At 36.7% G+C, this 21,584-nt stretch overlaps 1 protein-coding gene across 6 annotated transcripts in view; it reads right to left on the bottom strand.

Moving 5' to 3' along the window:
* LOC135224389 (uncharacterized) overlaps nucleotides 1-21,584 on the bottom strand; it is a 145,863-nt gene that overhangs the window by 80,536 nt on the left and 43,743 nt on the right. For all 6 annotated transcript variants that reach the window (XM_064263395.1, XM_064263356.1, XM_064263384.1 and 3 more), the window contains exon 2: nucleotides 10,373-10,444. The gene's annotated coding sequence lies outside the window, so the exon portion shown is untranslated. The remainder of the gene's footprint in view (nucleotides 1-10,372; nucleotides 10,445-21,584) is intronic.

Below are 21,584 nucleotides of genomic sequence, written 5' to 3'. Positions count from 1 at the left end.
TGTGACAGTCATGATCGGTCAGTCTTTCCGGGCGTTTCATCGCTCGGCGCAGATTCCCGAATCAGAATAAGTGTCATGAAAACGTAAATGAGATCTCAAAAAGGGGTATAATTACTATGTCGTTCTAATAAAGGAAACTACTTGTTAATTACCAGTGACGTCCAAAATTAAGAGAGCGATGAGGAGTGTTTCCAAGGAGTGAAGTTAAGCCACGAGAGTATTAGTGCCATTTGACTAACTAATTATATCTACACAGCTGGGACGTTTGCTTACAGCCTATAATTGTTGGTGTCAGAGGAGTCCTATCAATGATATCATCAATAAGTACGATGGAAAGCGTCAAAGATATAAGTTGCAATGATAACTGAAAGAAAAATTTAATGAATGAAATGGAATATATATGGATTTAGGCCAAAGGCCAAGCACTGGGACCTATGAGGTCATTCGGCGCTGGAAAGGAAATTGAGGTATAGGTAGGTTTGAAAGGTGTAACAGGTGAGAACCCTCGCAGTTGCACTATGAAACAATTGCCAGGAGAATGTGGATGGCAAGCTGGAAGAAAGAAAGAGTTAAGGAGAAATGAACAACAAGTAAAAGAAAAAAATTATTACTAAAAGATTAAAAAGAACATTTGAAGCGAGCTTGGTTCAGGCAATGAATAAAAGTTGCATTAAAATATACGTAAGGGAAAAAGTAATGCTGGAGAGAGAGAGAGAGAGAGAGAGAGAGAGAGAGAGAATATCTAGTGGTGACTGTTATGAAATGAGCTATATATATATACACGAACACACTATATATATATATATATATATATATATATATACATACACACTAAATATATATATAATATATATATATATATATATATATATATATATATATATATATATATATATATATAATTACGTGTAGGACAGAAACAAATATCTGATTCACATCAGGATCTAACTCAGAACTTTCAATTGAAAGACAAGACCGCTGCCAACCAAGCCACACTAGTCATAAAGGAAGTTGGTACCGAAGTACCACTGCACCTCAGGCTTTATCTGGGCAGGCCAACTGCCTCGCATACTAGCGTGTCTATCCCAAATTCCCGACTCAGCAGAGACCCAGTTGAGAACTTCTCATTCTTGTGATCTTTTCTGAGTCGGGAAGTTAGCCTGCCCATGTAAAGCCTTAGGTAATAACTTAGGTTCCAACTTCTTTTATGACTTATGTGTATTGGTTGGCAGCGGTCTTGTCTTTCAAATGTAAGACCTGGGTTCGATCCACGTGTGGGTACTGAACTGCTGAAAATGCTGACATACATTTTAAATAGGAAACTAAAATTGAACGCGAGTGTTGATTGATGAGGAGGAAGATTGGATAATACATAAATTACGAGTCCCCCCCATCAGAAATAATAAAGAGGGAATCATTAACGGCCTGAGACGACGAATAAAAATATATAATTAATTAAAATAACGTTTTAAGTCTATTTATTGACTTAGTTTTGTATATTATTAACTGGGGTCAATTTTAATCTGCCCAACAAACATTTTCTTGAGAACAGTAGTATGTTCATACAACATACATTATCAGACATTTCGAATGACCCTCATCGAGCTACAAGTACTTTTCCGCTCAATGTTGCCTTCACACCACCAGCCAAAACACTACAAAACCAGCAGCCTCATCACGATTCGCCAAGTTTTTACCAACGCCCTTGCCGTAATGACTTTCACTTTCCGTTCCAATACGAAAAACCGTCGGGCATTGGCTAACCTGGTGGTTTTGCACTAACTCTGAAGTGACCGCAAGGTCACAGAGTACAGTTATCAGGGGTCAAGTTTGATAAGATACTTGACCACATTATTGACTCCAGCCTCATTTAAAACAACGTTTGTTGTCACATTTGGCAAGTGCGTTCCAGTTTGTAACAAGGTTATGTTAGCTTACTAAACCTTCGTGCAAATCTGCGAATCTCTTTCTATCACTCCTCACTTCACATTCATTTATCTGAAGAGCTACTCAAAGATTTGCGTCTGAGTCTGAATTCATCTCGAAGTCTTTTCAATTCTTCACACGTCCTCAGCTCACGCCCCCAAATAATTTCATGGAAATCAACCGGTTAGATTTTTCTGAGGTCAACTTGATGAACAGACAGGCAGACAGACAGACAGAAATATCAACGGATAATCTCCGATGGTGAATGTAATTGTGCATGCTGAAGGCAACACTTCATTGCCTCTAACGCAAGTGTACTTCTGTAAACCCTACACATCTATATAATCAAATTATAGATATAAACGCAAAACTTTAAAAAAAGTATTGTAGATTTACAACATAAGAAGCAATGTGTATTACAGCCAAATCGTGAATGTATGAGATCTCACTTGGAATGGAAAATAAGTCTCATTAAAAATATAGTTTAAATTCAAATGGGTGGAATAACACCCGAAGAGAACCACTTCTTCTACAATAAGTAAAAAAGAAATATTAAAAACCCGTCTTAGTTACAAGATGATTCAACCAAAGTCCATTAGTAATTATCTTTTAAATGACCGAGTCAGATAGAAACAGCTTTAAGAGTGATGGTGACAAGGGGTTGGGGTGTGGAGCTATACATAGTAAAATTTTAGATTGGTCATCACGTTAGACGAGACATGTTTCGATTTATTTTACCTCGTTTCTCACATAAGAGGAGTTTATTATGTGGATATCTGGTTAAAGGTTATGTATTTGTCCATATCAATAATAATAATAATAATAATAATAATAATAATAACAAGAATAATAATTAATTAATTAATTAAGAATATAATAATAATAATAATCATAATAATTATTATTATTATCATTATTATTATTACTATTATTATTACAGAATAGGGTGTATGAAGATGACACTAATGAAAATTAAAATAAGGGTTTATACTTGTTTAATATCATTCAAACACTGATCTGAATAGTACAGATTAATCAATCTCTGTCTCTTTCTCTGATATTCCTTTAAATTTAGCGCCAAGGTTGTGCAATGTAATGAAAAGATAAGTGGAGTAGCAACGTGGCTCCCAAGTAAAACCGAAACTCAACCTTAGTCATAAATGACACCAGTTTCTTAACACTTACTTTCACATCACTGTGTGGTAAAGAAAAATACATTTAGCGTATAATTTCGTGACTCAACGCTCAAAATTAATGTTGATGTTATTGCTGCAATTTGTGGTTTGTTCACTGTTTTGATATATATATACATATATATATATATATATATATATATATATATATATATATATATATATATGTATATATATTATATATATATATTATATATATAGATATATATATATATATATCTATATTCAGTGCCACTTCATAGCACATGTCAATAAACAGCTGCCTGGAGAATGTATTAAAATAGCATGAACGCAAAGCGCTCGTTACATTCTAGTTTTCTTTTAATTCTATGGCCTGAGCTATACACATACCCACACACACACACACACACACACACACACACACACACACACACACACACATATATATATATATATATATATATATATGTGTGTGTGTGTGTATATATCAAGACTGTGAAGAGCTTACACCACTGCAATTAGCAGTAACATTAATCAACTTTGAGTGGTGCCTTACGAAATTTCATGCTAAATGTATATCACATCTGATATAGATATGAATAAACTTATACATTATATATATATATATATATATATTATATATATATATATATATATGTATATATATATATATATATATATATATATATATATATACTATATATACATATTTCAGTTGTCTATCCGCGCCTTCTTTTATTTTTAGAGTGTATAAGACATCCATTATAAAACTGCATGGCTTCCAAGCTGCATGCGCATGCCTTTTCTAATAGAAGAGAAACATTTGAACCGAGTTCTAACATGCTTGAAAGCCTACGAGATATCGGAACCGATACAACGTATGCTATTACCATTCATCACACATCCCCATGCTGCATAAGTAGTCGAGGAACCAGACTCGTCAGACGGAACTAACCGGTAAGTGGCCAAATGAATAATATAGGTAAAAAGTGTCGTACCGCAACATCCATTAGCTCTCCCTCTCCCATCAGCGCGATGGCCTGATTAAGGAGAGGTTGACGAAATCCGCCGGCTGCTATCAACAGCCGTGATGACGTGCAAGAGAAGCACCCGGCCTTCATGTTATGCCGTGAAACGCCGAGGTGTCAATGGCGGGTTGGGAGGGATTCCGTCTGATGACTTTTTTTTTTTTTTTTTTTTTTTTTTTTTTGTGTGAAGTTTCCGCACCCTCGGAACATTAGGCTGCTGCTGGCTGTCAGTGCAGTCGGCCTCTCGCTTGTCCGTCTGTCGATATGGTCTTTTTTTCTGAGGTAAGTTCTCTTTCAATCTTATTCCTTCAGACTTTCTGTCACTTGAGAAGAAACTGCGTGGAAGCATTTCAATCCCTTTCAATAAAGGTCATTCCAAGACATCATTCATGGAGTGAAGTGACCAAGATGAGAATGGCTGCCCAAATCAAGCTCGAATGCTGAGAAAGGACAAAACCGTTCTTTGAAAACACGAAGAGTAAAACGATTCGGAAAATACAAAGGAAATGACAATTATTTCATGGTACACATGAAATAATTGTGTTTGGTAACAGCATGTTTCTTTTCAAGTGAGCAAGGGAATAATCCTTGACACACATTTCACTGATAATATCATTGACCTATCATTCAAAGTTTTATGGCACCGAGAATTGACAAGCATCGTTGCCCTAAACAAGATCCCTCCTGCTTGAAAACATGGCGTTAATAGACTTTCTTTTAGTGTCGACAAGCTTTCTCATTTAAATCAGTAAATCAGGAAATGCGGAGGACATCGGAAATTGGGACAATACAGAGGTCAATAGCAAGAACGACTCTTCAAGTCTCTTATCGATTTAGAAACTGGGAAGCTAAACTTGTCTTGCATCAAAATGAAATTTCGAGTCAACTCGTTCTTTGCTGTTAGGATAAAAAGTTAAATAAGTTAAAAAATGCGCCGATGATTCTTCGGCGCAAACGAGTTTCCTGTACAGGGTATAATACTATAGGAAACTCTCAGCCACGGCCTAAGAAGCTCTCAGCCAGCCGTGTTGGCCTGTGTTGTTGCGATGTCAGGCGCAAATTCACGGCTAATTTTAGCCTTAAAATAAATAAAAAAAATAAAGAAAAAATGAGGCTAAGGGCTCCAAATTTGGTATGTTTGATGATTGGAGGGTGGATAATCAGCATACTAATTTGCAGCCCTGTAGCCTCGGTAGTTTTTAAGATCTGAGGGCGGACGGACAGACAAATAACCATCTCAATAGCTTTGTTTTACCGAAAACTAAAAGGGGTTCTAATACATCTGATAAAGCTGAGGCATAAAAACCATTAAGTGTCCCCAGTCGCATGCAGTTACATCCAGATTTCCTATCCGTCAGGCGAGCTGACGTATGACTCACTGAATATATCCAGAAAAACCAAATGAATATGAAAAAGTCCTCACGGAGAATGTGGTGTGGCTACTAATGAACCTCCAAAAGAAGACAGCAGGCAAAACAGACATGATTTTACCCACCCTTCTTCATTTGCGGTGTATGTTTTTTTTAATTGTTTCTTTTTCATAAAATTAACTTCATCAGCCGGCCAGCTTTTATTTGTCTGTTCCGTAAAGATGAAAGAACCTTTTTTTATAGTCAGCTAAAGCCGAGATAGGCTTAAGCAAGCTCCTAGCTTTATTATCTTTATTTCCTAGCATTATATCAGATTACAAAATACAACCGTAGAATTTGTCTCCATGTCATATTCCTGTCATTGTCAGGCTGTGTTTCGGTTTCTCTTTTCCATCACAAATCAATGACAAAAATAATCAGCGATCGAAATATTCTGACTGTCGGAATAGCAACAAACTTGAGACATAAACAATTACCTGAAACCAATTTGATTTAATTGGTTTGCCGAACCACAGCACAATATATTAAACACACTTTTGGATACGCTTGTAACTACAAAGCCTGAAATCCAGATGCAAGATATGAAGTAATTCTAATGTCCATAGCAGAATCTGAGGTGACGCGACCTCGTTCTGATACTCCCGATGAGAGTTTGAATCTTGCTACGGACGTCAAAATTACTTAAATTTGCAATAGGATCTACGGCTTTGTGGTGACAAATGGATCGGAAAAGTGTGAAGAATCCGAGATGTTAAGATCTTTCTTGTCCTCACGGGGTGACAGTAAGGAATCTGGGAATTTCGAAGGCTTCTGGGAATTCCTGTGGTTTATATATATAAATATATATATATATATATATATATATATATATATTATATATATATATATATGTGTGTGTGTGTGTGTGTGTGCGTGTGTGTGCGTGTGTGTGTGTGTATGGATTTGAACACATGGGCACGTTTCACAGAAATTTATTTTCTGACTCACATCAGGACTAACACCTGCACCGGTGAGAGCCCAGGGTTTTAGCAATTCATCTTCACAAGTCATAAAAATAGTGGAACCTAAGGACTTCCTACCCGAGTTCTTTTACGGGCAGGTTCCCTGCACCTTACCAGGATTTACCAGGAACTATTTCCCAACTTCCCGACCTAGCAGAATGAATTGCTAACATTTGAGTCAACACTTTATTTCTGGGAAAAACGTTCCTGTGTATTCATTGTGTGTATATATATTTATTGAAGATCTACTCAGAAACATGCAATACAGTATCTTATGCAGTCATAGAGCTGGTAAACATTCAGCTAGGTCGACTGGTAGGGAGTATACTGGAAATGAACCACGGTCCTTGTAAATGCAAGCCCAATAGCAGCTGATGGTCTAGGGCCCGCTCAGTGGATTGCGCAAATACGCTAGTTCAACCCGATCCAGTTTCATATGTGATTAAGTAAACAAAATTCCAATGAATTCACAACTGAAACACAGACAGCAGACGTTCTTCGATGAATACCGAAAGGACAGAGTTTGGTTTCCGTATCTTCTTCCCAGGATTACAATGAACAGGTGGCAGATCAGAATCTTCGTTTTCCTCCGTTTTATAACCAGGTAAGAGGCAGACGACCGTTAGGCACACGCGAAACAATTTTCGGGGTGGCCTGAGGGATGGTAGTTAAGGTGTGTTCATGATATGCACAAACTGCACGCAGTGTATACCTGCAGAAAGTGAAATGTGGGACAGGCAAATGGAGACGATGCGTCGGCCGACGTCCGCTCCTCAGAATTCTACTCAAGTGAGGCTCTTTCGAGAGGTCGTCTTCCGACGAAGCTTTGCCAACCAGGCAATGCTGGAAACTCAAATGGTTCCTTTCGGGCATTACTTCCAAAGTTCCAAATAACAGTTTAAACTGAACTAGAATGCCTAAGAATGGTTTCAACAGCAAATGACTACATCAAGGCCAATCGGCATCAGCGAAGCTTTGAAAACATTCAGTACCGCGGTTCCCAATTACGTAGTCATAGAAAACGGTAAACCCCTGAACGCGCCAACGCTCTCTCTCTCTCTCTCTCTCTCTCTCTCTCTCCCTCTCTCTCTCTCTCTCTCTCTCTGTACTCCCCGTACGCACGGAGCACCCACAAACACAAACACACACATATATATATATATATAAATATATGTATATATATATATATATATTATATATATATATATATATATATATATATATATATATATATCAGATTCAGTCTTGTAACGTAGAGGTTTTGTGTACTGAAGAATAAACGATCACCATCATTGGAATCATGTGCAAACTGACTTAAAAAACGAGGAAATTTGGAGCCTAAAGTTGTACGGTGAAACATACCTCCCTGTATGAGAGAGCGAGAAAAAAATCATCAGTCCATCTGCCATGGATCCACAGACCCACACAATAAATGCCAAGGATACAGCTGCTGTTCCACAGTAAGAAACATCGTTAATATCAGGACCACGAGGTATATCCACCAGGGCTCGCTTAGGAGTAAGGCCATGCCTCACAGTTGCCACACAAGAATTTCCGAAGGGATTTCCCTCCCTCCCCCCTCCCTCCCTTACTTACCTGCCGTTTACAACCCTCTTCGGACCAGCAGGTGACATTCATTGTATCGCCTCAGCATGCTTCTCTCTCTCTCTCTCTCTCTCTCTCTCTCTCTCTCTCTCTCTCTCTCGTTCTGGATGCTTACGTACAACAAAATTTTGTTACGTTTTTTAATTTAAAGGCAAAACAAAGGTCACGCAAGTAATCAAATCTATGAAAGCATACGAGCATGTACACATTCCCCCATATATATACATACATACACACACACATACATATATATTGCATATGAGTGTATGTGAACATATATCTATAAATATAAAATTACATTATATTCTATAACTGCATTCATGTGTTGTTCAGCAAAAGTTATTTGTAAACATGTTTGCTTATTCATAAAAACCAGTTCACGCCTTAAAGCAATCTTACTGAGAATTATGATTTTTTGGAATCGAGGTAAAACACTCTTTTACAAATCAGCATTTTGCATTCAGAATTTTGCAATAATAAAATTGAAACAATTTGAATTTCTAGTTGCTTGTTGATTCCTCTTATTTTTTCACACATATATATGCTTGTTTTGCTAAGTAAGGACCGTTTATACTTTATCCGAGTAAATAATAATGATAACAATAATTGGAACAGAAACTGTCACCACGTATTTATTCAACTTAACCGAGATATGATTTTGCTTCTTCGTGTCCAGTATCCTCCATCGACCAGAGCGTATAAGAGATGGGAAGGACTAATAAATAGCACGATCATTAAAGAATGAAGGAAATAAAAGAGAGATAAGGTGAGCGATGAGAACCTTGGGGAATAACACAAAGTAAGCAGACGTCTCGCTATTTACAACACAAATATTACAAACCAGCTGGATAAAACGAACAAAAAAACGGCAATGAATTTATAAATTACATGATTCATGAATAAGCAACGATACTGGCAGATATGTTAGAAGCCTTAGAAATAATAGGAGTGAAATTACTAACATTAGAGAGAGATAGAGAAAAAAGTTCTCGCCAGACCGCTGTTTGTGGAGGCCAAACTGGTAATTTTGAAGGTAACAAAAAGTGAGAGCTACCTGATAAGCTCACTATATTTATAATTATTACAAATTGTGGCAATGAGACGATAGCCTGAACAACTGGATTGGTGATTATTCTTCCCGGGAACAGTAATATCTTGTCAAATATATATATATATATATATATATATATATATATATATATATATATATATATCAAGAGCCAGCAGGAAAGATGAAAAACAGAAGTACCTAGCGCTTTGTGTATTCTTGACACACCTCATCAGGGTACAATATATATATTGTACCCTGATGAGGTGTGTCAAGAATACACGAAAGCGCTAGGTACTTCTGTTTTTCATCTTTCCTGCTGGCTCTTGATATACAATCTTCACGTGTTACTTGTGATCGTATAACATATATATATATATATATATATATATATATATATATATACATAACGTGATGAAAAAATATAGGAATTGCTACAGCCGGTGCGTCCTCAGTAGTAAAAACATCGAGTAAAATCGTGACAGCCGCAAGAGACATAAAAATAAAAACTCGTTAAATGGCCGACAAATGGATCGACATTTAACACCAATCGCGTCACTGGAAACCGCGGAGGTAGAAGACCGGAAATTTAAGGTCTGAAGGAGAAAAGCAGTTCCCACGCAGTGTTTATAAAGCATTCGACGTTGCATTATTTAAAATGGCTACCGTCCGGGAAACATATGGTGTTGATAAACTTTGTATCATAACTTTCCAGACGAATGAGGATTGGAAACTTTGATGGAGACAAAGAGTTCCAGGATATGTGGTAAAAGGACAAGGGACCTGAAAAATGATGATTCGAGTCCACAAGGTTTCAAGCCATCTGAAGATATTGAATGTAAATGTGGATTTCGAATGAACGGTAGTCTGAGTAGTAGCTGGAGCAGCAGCAATATCTGTAGTATGCTTTCATTTCGTCTCCGCAATACAGAATGATCAACAATTGATCAAAGATTAATACATTTCCAACAAAACTTGGGTAATGTACCACAATAAACAAATAAGTTGAGTTCGACTCTAAAAGTATCAATTTCATAAAATGTTTTTACTTTAACATATGCATACCAGTTTCCCAAAAGATTTTCTCAAGAAAATGGAAACATCAGCAGAACAAACCAGAAAATGTACAGTTCAACTATAATAAACAGACGGACATACAGAAAGAATCCCTCCCCTTGGAAACTGTTCACAGACAGGCACACAATTCTCGCCAAATACCTTACAAACTCCAGGAACTTACTTTTTGAAGATCAGTCACACTTGATTGGAATCATCAGTTCGTCTGAGCTCCAACAATACGTCAAAATTTGCCCTGAAAAGAAAAGAAAAATATTTCAACCTTAAATAATGACAAATGTTCTGGGAATTAGAGAAACAGAATTGAGAGATGAGAAATTCATGAAGAAATTAGACAATAATCCTGCAATCTCCTATTACATTCATCGTGAAAGAAGGAAACGTTCGGTTCAACAAGCGAATCGTTGTATCAGTAACATTCAAGTGAGCATCTCTTTTTGTACCAGGGTAACGCCGAGAGTAGCATTGCTGAATGTTAAACTCTAGAGCATCGCCCCACTGCAGAATGGTAGTGACAGGTAGAATTAAGTATTCTAAGTACTCTTGGGATTTATGGCTGGGAATTAGAAAAAGTGATATATTTTTATGCGTTACTTGAGTTAAAGAATGCTCTTGAGGTGAGTGATTGCATGCTTGAACGAACCTTTTAAATTCTGGGCATGCTTGATGAATACAACCAAGAATTGATGCTCCGGTTAAGAAATAAATCGCTGTGTTGAAACAGTCGTAGTTCATGGTTGCATTGGAAGGTTAATTTACGAAAAATGTAGTCTGAAAGTAACTTAAAGTTGTTCCGAGGTAAAATTACTCTTATATGCTGAGAAAGTCTCTTACATAACTCTGCCATAAAAGTCTCTTATATAACTCTTTGATGCTGTGAAAGAATTTTAAATAATTTTAATGTTGGATGTACGCTATTCACGTATTATGTTTTGTTTTACAACTAAGTTGCAGCCTTTCTGCTAGGAAAAAGGCTGCTAGGAACTGAAGTAAATATGTTTCAGTTCAGTATATGTATACTAATGTTATTACGTAACCAGGGGTTATACCTTTAGACCCCACTACCTACCAGGAAGCATTGTTACTCGACCCTCACCAGTGGTTAGTCCCACCCTGAATTTAGCAATCAGCGCACAAATCTAACGATTTCATGCAAACTGGTCCGTAAATAACTGGTGGTGCGTGAATGTTTATGTGAAAACACTAGATCTTGCAAATAAAAACCTATTTTTATGCCGTTCCTTCATCCAGAGGAAACAAGTTTTGAGCTATATTAGGATATTCTTAAGGTAGACGTAAAGGCAGAAATGCTGTTAAGAGAATCAGTATGTAAAGAGAGAAGACTAAAAGGGAGTATCACCGACGTAAGGACCTGAAGATTACCTAAGCCACACCAAACTGGCCATTGCATATCTTAGAAACATTTTTAGGGTTAGCTGCTCTCAAAGCATAAGTAGCGAGATTAAATTTATAAAGACCATGGTAAGGGTAACTGCAATTCCAACAGACTCTACAATTTTCTGTTCCTCAAGTCTTCTCTGTACAATATTTCAAATTCAGTCCAACTCATAGAATGTTTATTTTCGGACATAGGAATAAATACAAAATTATTGCATCGCCACTTCTAACTGACCTCTTGTGTTCAATCTGGCGTAGTAAATACTTTCACCTGAAGAGGAGCCCAACGTGACCCGAAACTCTTGTGATCCCCCTGGATGCCCTAAAAACGGGGTTTTATATATTTTCTTGCAAGCAAAGCGTTTAATTCATCCATACGTACATCTTGCTCCCGTACAGATCCGATAACTAAGGCAAAACGTTTCTCATCTTATTAAATCTTCTGTAACTGAACGGATTAAACTTGAAAAAGGCGTTTCATTAAGTTATGAAATCCTGTATAGGAAGTTTCTTTGGCCATGACGTTAACCCGGCATGCATACTTGGATAAACAGATTCTCCGCCTGCAGAAATGTAGGATTAATAAAGTTATAATAATTTGTCTGTTTTCAGCAAAGTCATAAAAATAAAACGAAATCGCAATAAAATCAGCTTCCTGCTTCTTCGAAACCAATAATTTCAAAGTGCATATATCTAAATATATTGCGAAATTACAGTGACAGCACCTGTCTAGAATTAAAAATCATTATTATATCGATTTTGCTTCATCTGACATTTTGAGTTATTAAATGCATTTTCGTTCTTGGGGCCTGGTAGGGAATACAAATACTGAATCGATTGGTAAATAACTAATTCCTGTTGAGCTGCACCATAAGACTGGCTGATAACGGGGACAATATGTTGTAGCCTTGAATTATTATCGTCATTATTGTTGTTATTATCATCACTGAGCGTGCGCACACGTTCACAGAATCACGCTAAATAGAATGCCCATACTTGGACAATTAAGATTAGGTTACATAAACTATATTCTATCTGGGCGATTTTATTGTATCAGAAATATCAGTAAAAAAAAAATCGGCTGTTTCCTTACCCTCTAAAATGACTATAAATGGAGGAGGAGAAAGCAATGAATTATAAAACAACTCGACTTTGGAACTGAACGTCGTACGAAACATTTCTCATTCGGAAGTGTAATTACGAAGCTTCATCTCAGCAATGTCCTTTTGCATAACACCTCTCATGTGAAGGGATTTTAGCTTAAATAATTTTTTATTCTTACAACAAACATAAATTAATTGTGGATAGAGTACTTACATTTAAGCAATTAGTATGACGCACACTGGTATAACTGATGTTTTCAGATTTCCTGAGGAATGACTGTGAGAGAATTTGATGTCTGGCCGCACAACAAAAATGTCCTGATTGTTTCCATGTTTTGAGGGACAGAGCGTCCGGTGAAGAATGATCAAGGCCAAGTCATCTTGTATAGCATTGATTTTTTGCCGCATCTCCTTCGTATGCTTTTGAACGCTGCTCGACTTTACTATTTATTCCGGGTGAAAAACTATATATCGGATAGGTACGGATGACATAATGAACCTAATCTAGAATAACCTACGATAAATGAATAAAAAAAGGAAATGTTAAATATAAATTTTGTAAACGCGATGGGAAAATGCGTGAAATGCCCCTGGTCTCAACATGGCGACCGCTGCCCACCCCCAACCCCGTGTCAACAATTGGGGTTCATAAACCAAGATTAGGGACGAAGCTTCTTTTGCTTTATTACTGCTTGCTGTTGGATTTCGGGGTCCAAAGACTGCTAAGCTGACAATATCAGCGATGAAGGTTACGATAATAATTCAGAAAAGTCTAACATCACTTACTTCGCTCACAGCTCTAGACGCTTTTGTCATAAACACCAACAATAGGTGTTTATGATAGGTGGCTATTAAAAAACAATTACAAAGAAAGAATAGAAAAGATTTTCACAAAATAGTACATTAATTACTGTTTTTGAGTAGCCAGTATTAATTTTGTAAGTAATACTACAATTATTACCTAGTTTAAAAAATGTTTTAAAGCCTAGTTAATAATAATAAAAAAAATCCATGGTAATTTGTAAATATTGTAGGTATATATTTTTGTAATATTTTGTAGCATCTTACATATGTAAATGATATGTAATATTTTTCTAATAAAAGAAAAAAAAATTATCTTAAACGCGTTCCTAGAACATTACCAATATATTATAGCATGATTAGAACACAGCTGAAGACGACTGTTGCCAGACGTAAGTTTCAGGACAAACACTTCCACAGTACAACAAAGGTACTACCTGGATGTTTTACCTTACGCAGACATCCTCCCACAATAGCGACTCACATTTCCGTTAGGACGGCTGAGTAAAATTACACCAGCCAGGTTTTGCACCAGGAAGAATCACACAGATTAGTCCTTTTCTAAAACTAGTGACTTGGAAAGGTAATATGTTCATGAAACATAGAGATTTTATTTCTCTTACAGTTGCTTAATGAACAGCATATCTATTTATATCAAACAGATTTAGCAGCAGTAAAGAAATTAGACTATTATTATTATTATTATTATTATTATTATAAAAGTAACGACTATGAGTTTACTACTATATGTTCTGATGGAAAAATGAATTTGATAAACGTCAAACACATATAATGGATTCAGTATCTAGTCACGAGCTATAAATCTTTCCCATTTCCTACACTATCATACATACATAAACGCAATGAGAAAAATGTAATGAAACTGTAGAAAGTCAAGGGGATTGTCATTTACTTACAAAAGCTTTGGCATAAATTACTGGTTGACATTGTGGAAAAGAAAGAATATGGCTTCAAATCGCATCATCTCTCGCAAAGCTCACGGGTAATTTAACCCGAGAGTGATGAATATTTGAAAAGCCTTCACATACAACTACGCAAGGATTGATGAGAGAGATAATGATTAAATGCTGCAAAATGAATGTCATTTTAACGACGCATAAAGACCCTCGCTAGCTCAATCCCGATAAAAAGATAACAGCTGTCAGGTCACGAGGAAACGACAGACCTGTCTTTTGGTGCGACAGAAACCAGGAGCAACGAGAAGAATGTAGATGTTCGGCCCCGAAGCAAATGTCAGGTCTGTCAGGTCAGATTATGAATATAGAGTTAAAAGTCCTCGAACCGGACAGTCTACGGATTGGAGATTTATACAGAATAAATGAGCAGCGAACATATTATAGAATTTAGGCCACAGGCCAACCGCTGGGACCTATGAGGTCATTCAGCGCTGAAACGGAAACTGACAGTAAAAAGGTTTGGAAAGTTTAACAGGAAGAAAACCTCGCAGTTGCACTATGAATCAATTGTTAGGAGAAGGTGGAAAGTAAGATGTAAGAGAATATGAACGGAGGTACAGGAAAAGGAATAAAAGGAGTTGCAGCCAGGGGCCTAAGGGACACTGCAAAGAACCTTAAGTAATGCCAACAGTGCACCACGTGAGGTGCACTGACGTCATTACCCCTTATGGGGCATACAGAATAAATGTGCTATTTGGGGCTCCGGATGCTGGGTCAGCCTTGAATAAAAGTTGGCTCATTTTCACATTAATTCAAAACGAAGGAAAACATACGCAATCAAATGAGGTGAAAGAGCTTTTATAATACATTGAATAAATCCCCAAGACTAGACACGATGTAAATTTTCTAACCGGAGGTGTGCCTTCAAAAACCTTATCTGATTTCAAGTCACCTGCAAAAAATGATGACATTAATAACTTTGTTCTCGTCACGTCTGAGAGTCTGAAACTTTTTGTGGGTGTTTTTAAGTTTTACCTTGCGATTCTGCGGAAGTCATTATGAAACATCTAATCTAAAGAAAGGAACATATGCAATGCGAATGATCACAGACTTTAATAGGGGCGTCCGCATTCTCATTTCTAGACAGCTGATTCAGAACTCAACCTCTTTCATTCTAAAAGTACATATCGTAATCAAGAAGAGGAAGACGAAACAAAGCAACTCATTATTACGGCCTCGCTCAACAGCTCCTTACTGCATCTTTAAGGAAACGTTATTTATAAATGGCATAACATCCTCGAGCACCAGAAATTTAATTATGGCCATAACTCTTGGGCTCTCTTGGACTCGTTTCCTCTTGGAATGCATCCCCTCACAGAAATACTAAGTAACGGTTATAACACTAGCTTTATTTCCTTACCAATTATTGCATGGAAATATTTTTTCGCTCTCTCTCAGTCTCTCTCAACAAGTAGTACACAGAAACACACATACACGGACGCATAAATACGTACATTATGAAAATACCCTCGACTTGCAATCTCTCACAATATACTTCTTTGAACTTTCTCTCACGAAATATTCTTTCTCTCTCAACAAGTATACACACACACATTTACTCACCCGCGCGCGCATGGCTAAGGTACATTATGAAATTTACCCTTGCACTCTCTCATGATATTCTGTTTTGAGCTCTCTCTCTCTTTCTTCTCTCTCTCTCTCTCTTTTTCTCTCTCTCTCTCACTTAAACGCCCACACAAACGAATCACATTAAGTGTACACTATAGATTTATTCTCCCTCTCTTATACCCAGAGATGCCTTGTAAGTCTTGTTCACGGGAAATCCTCTTTCCTTTTAGATTCATAGCCCCATTTCCTCCAATTATCAGAACGGAGGTTCAGTTATGTATTATCGATCCAAATACACCATTTTTTCGATAGATTTTAGTTACTATAGAATCCGTATAATGTTTGATTTTGTCCAGTAGCAACATTAACAAAAACTAATATTGACACCTAATTCGATTTTATTATTATTATTATTATTATTATTATTATTATTATTTTATTATTATTAATTATTATTATATTATCGGAGAAACAAATCCTTATGATTATTATTATTATTATTATTATTATAGGAGAAACAAATCCAGTTATATATATGTACATATATTCAAAATCTGAACAGAGAGCTTTCGGGAATCTGTTCGAAAAGGGGAATCGAACAGATTTATCTTTAAATGTATATATGCCTCACTGTGGAATTGTCTCTCCATTGTAAGACTCCTGCTACTACGAGTATTGTTTTGTTATTATTATTATTATTATTATTATTATTATTATTATTATTATTATTTTATTATTATTATTATAAACAGCCCAAGCTGCGTTGGAGAAATGACCTTGCTTACGGTACTCAACTCCTCTGCGCATGCGCCTGGAGGAAGTCACGTCTCTAGCAGTCATGAAAAGTAACAAAGGTAAACAACCCTGAACAAATGAGTGTCCTTGAGGCCAAACTAGAAGAGACGAGACTGTCAACAAACAGCCTCGGAATCAGAGAGTGAAGTCGAGGTTCGGAAGGTCTTCCTTCCTCTGCAGTCCAGACTCCAGACTTAGACCGTTAGGTACTTGTTTCTCCGGAGACGGCTAGCATTAGCAAGGGCACGGGTGTCTTGTTTACGCACATGACCCACTTATAACCACTTGTCTTGTCAGTATGTCTGTCTGTCTGTACGTGTAATAATATACATATATATGTCTATATATATATATATATATATATATATATATATATATATATAAATATATATACCACATACATATATATATATATATATATATATATATATATATATATATATATATTATATATATTTACATAAGGGAGAGATGACCTCACTGGCTGCCTTGAATAAGGAGCAATCAGCCGTTGGTCGGCACGTCTGAGTGGTGCAGCGCTTGCCACCCGGGTATTGAGTACCGCTTCTGTCCTATTGCCCGCTTCCCCAAATATAAATGATAACGAGTCAGTTGGGACGAAGAAAAAATGGCGAGGGGCTTCAAACCTCGCCCTTATCGACCTCCTGAAATACCGGAAAGTTCTATCATTACGGAGCCATCTCCTCGAGAGGGGAAACAGGCATATAGCGCTGTCAAATTCAGAAGTAAACCGAACTATCTTTCCGCTATGAAAGTAATGATCAGTGGTTATCGGCGTACGACTGAAGATGACGGTGCAACCTGCTGATTTGAGAGGGTTTAGGGCCGGCTACCTTCGAACGATAGGCTTTCGTGATTTTGCTCCAGAAACTGCATGCATATTGCTCAACTCTGTGAGATTCCATACAACCTCCATGTCTTCACACACTTGGCATTTCAACACAGATCTCATATATCAAATGAAGTATAGGTCCATTACTAGAAGAAGTCGACACGATGCAGGAATTTTGCTGCTGGCTAAGAATCCCTGCTTGATCACAGCATGAAAGCATAACTAAAACATTCGGGTATTCATTTCATATACAACCACAATAAAAAGATTTCATACAATTTGCAAAATAGGAGAACTAACAATAGAGAGAGAGAGAGAGAGAGAGAGAGAGAGAGAGAGAGAGAGAGAGAGAGAGAGAGAATATGTTAGGGATCCCTACCAGATAGAGAAACAAAAAGCGTTTTGTGAGCACGGCACAGATGTGGCAGCATTCTTTCCTGACGAGGTCTAATAAAACACAGAAAGTCAGTCGCTCATGTCACGTCTGGGGAGATCAAACACTTGTTGGCGCAATATAAGGACGTAAAAAAATTATTTTGTTGTGTCTTTGCCCTTGTAACGCCTCAGCAGAGTCCCAGATTTATCAATATAAAGAAAGTATGTCAATTGCGCGTGTCTCTGGTCATGTGCATGGTCATGCACATACACAAACTCCTCTCTATTAAAATTATGTACACACACATACTACTATATATCCATGCATATATATATATCTATATATTATACTCAGCTATCTATATGTAGTTATTTTTATCTATACCTATATATTATATATATACTGCATATATTTATATTCACAAACATTAAGCTGCAAATTTAAAATCCAATTCGCTCTGATTCGGGAACATCACGTGTGTGTACGCAATACTTATATATATGTCTAACATTTGCAAGTCAGCATATAGAAAATGAATATTTACATCTAAGAATTTAAAATCTAAAAGGCAGAAATGTTGCAAAAGTAGATGCAAAGGCATAATACTTAAGGATTATCAATCACAGTTGCACAAAGGACTATACTTTTTCTTTCACCCGAAAGGCCTGCACGAGCTTTAAATGTTACTAAAAATACGACTTAGACTTCATATACTAATCCTCTCTCTCTCTCTCTCTCTCTCTCTCTCTCTCTCTCTCTCTCTCTCTCTGAATCAATGGTTAAGACCAAAAGCCAGTAAAAGATGAACCTGAATTTGGTATCTTAAGAGCACTGGAAATGTAATATTTTGTCAAAGCAAATACTACAATAAACAAGTGAAAAATGCGCCGGAAAGTGTTGCCAGATACGCGATCAATGGGTAACTTTAACCCTAGATAAAATAAGGTTAGAGGGTTGCAATTTGGTATGTTTGATGATTAGAAGGTGGATGATCAAATTACAAATTTGCAGCCCTCTAGCCTCGGTAGGTTATTTTCAGATCTGAGGGCGGGCAGAATAAAGTGCCGACGGACGGACAGACAAAGCAGGCACAATAGTGTTCTCCGGAAAAAAAGAAAAAAACTCAAATCGGGAGCTATGAAGTAAATTTGATTAAAGAACCCGAAATATAAAATCACAGCAAGTTCTCGGTATCTGGAAACGTTGTCAAGACGGGCTGCTCCATTACCTTCTAAAGGATGGTGGGCACAAGTTCAGTGACATTAAAATGTTTCTCAGACATACAGAAGAAATCAACATTCCTTGAATTACCATAATCAATATTGGCTGCAGCTGTTCTTGTTGCTATTTTTCATGTTGTTTTCGTAATTCACATATATGAATAAATATTAAAGCAGAATTTCCTTACATTTAATGTTTTACAAAAAATAACGTTCACATGTGGAAATGACGAAACAGGACCAGTATGAACAGAAAGAACATAAAAATAAGGCAGACTAATCCACAAACAACAAATGCAAATAATCGAATAGCTTTATATTTAATCAAATAGTTGAAGCCTTCGGCTACAAAGACTCAAGGTTTGGCAGAACTACACAGTACGAGAGAGCGCAGTCGAGCTCCTTGGATTGCTGTAAAAAAAAAAACCGACAAATCCCTACGAATCAACTATCGAAAACTGGGGAAAGTTTTAAATTTAAATACTTTTAACTAAACACTAAACAATAACAGTACTTACATACCACTAAAATGCTACGTGACGTTGAACAAAGACGAACTTACAAATGACGCTCTTAATTAGTTTGAAATGTCTGAACCGTTGATGGATTTCTTAACACAGAAGTGAATGGCTGAAGGTTAAACTAATTACAAGTTGCACATCCTGGAGGGAGTTTCAGTCTAAGGAAAGGCTTTTAGGAAAAAAAATACTTAAGAAAGAAAAATAACTACTACTGAAAGCTATAACATGACAGATTAGAAAGTATGTGTGTAGGTCTGTATATATCTACATATACATATACATATAATTTTATACACACATATAGTATATATTTATATATAGATGTATTCCACAATGAAAATGAAGAAGCCAAAGAGAAAAAAAAGAGGAAATAGAATTCTTAATTTGCCCCAAGTTTCGCCTTCCACACACACACACACACACACCCATATATATATATATATATTTATATATATATATATATATATCATATCTATAGTATATATATTTTATATACATATTGGAGTAGGGAGACGCGTTCTGTCTTTCATCCATTTATTTGCGCCGACGTTTCGTATCAGCTTGATACATTTTTCCAGGCTGAAACGATTACACATCAATTGCGTATAAGTAAAAAGATACACACAATGTTTACCAACACCAAAATTAAAAACCTTTTAATAAATTAAGAATAAAAACAGAGTAAAAACAGAAACACAGAATAACAGTGAAGGGCTAGGAGCGAATACAGAGAAACAAATTAGTTCCCCCCCAAAAAAAAAAAATATATATAGATAATAAATAATAATAATATAATAGAACGAACAAGACGCCTACCCACAGCGGTAGCGGAAGAGAAAACTGACACGAAAAATTGTTATGGAAGGGAGTGTAAACAAAACAACAGGTAATTAGGCAATAAACAGTTGGGTGGAAGACGATTGGTGGTTAAGAGAAGGTACAGTTAGCTTGATTATTATTGATTCAAGGGTGGTTAGTTCGTCTATATGTCGGGTTCTTCCTACAATATTAAAATGACTGGCATCTATGTGTGTTTTGCAACTTTTACTGTGATTTCTTATGTTAGATTGTTCTGGATTTGATAGTCGACAACCCGTTCTATGGCTAATTCCTTGACGAGAGGAAATTCGGACTTTTAGCAGCCTCCTGGTGCAACCGATGTAAGTGCCGAGATCACATCTGGGACAATTATACTTATAAACGACACCGGAGGCAAACAGGGGGCTGATCTTATCCTTGACTTGGAAGAGTGAGCCGATAGTTCGGGGGTTTATGGGAATTAGTTTCAAATTAAGGGCAGGCAATTGCTCATTGAATAGGGTGATCCAAGTCAAGGATAAGATCAGCCCCCTGTTTGCCTCCGGTCGTTTATAAGTATAATTGTCCCAGATGTGATCTCGGCACTTACATCGTTTGCACCAGGAGGCTGCTAAAAAGTCCGATTTCCTCTCATCAAGGAATTAGCCATAGAACGGGTTGTCGACTATCAAATCCAGAACAATCTAACATAAGAAATCACAGTAAAAGTTGCAAAAAACACACATAGATGCCAGTCATTTTAATATTGTAGGAAGAACCCGACATATAGACGAACTAACCACCCTTGAATCAATAATAATCAAGCTAACTGTAACCTTCTCTTAACCACCAATCGTCTTCACCCAACTGTTTTATTGCCTAATTACCTGTTGTTTTGTTTACACTCCCTTCCATAACAATTTTCGTGTCAGTTCTCCTTCCGCTACCGCCTGTGGGTAGGCGT

Source organism: Macrobrachium nipponense, chromosome 20 (assembly GCF_015104395.2).
Source record: "Macrobrachium nipponense isolate FS-2020 chromosome 20, ASM1510439v2, whole genome shotgun sequence".
NCBI classification, from domain to species: domain Eukaryota; kingdom Metazoa; phylum Arthropoda; class Malacostraca; order Decapoda; family Palaemonidae; genus Macrobrachium; species Macrobrachium nipponense.
The sequence above is the reverse complement of the archived record's forward strand: the minus strand, read 5'-3'. Positions and strand labels throughout refer to the sequence as shown.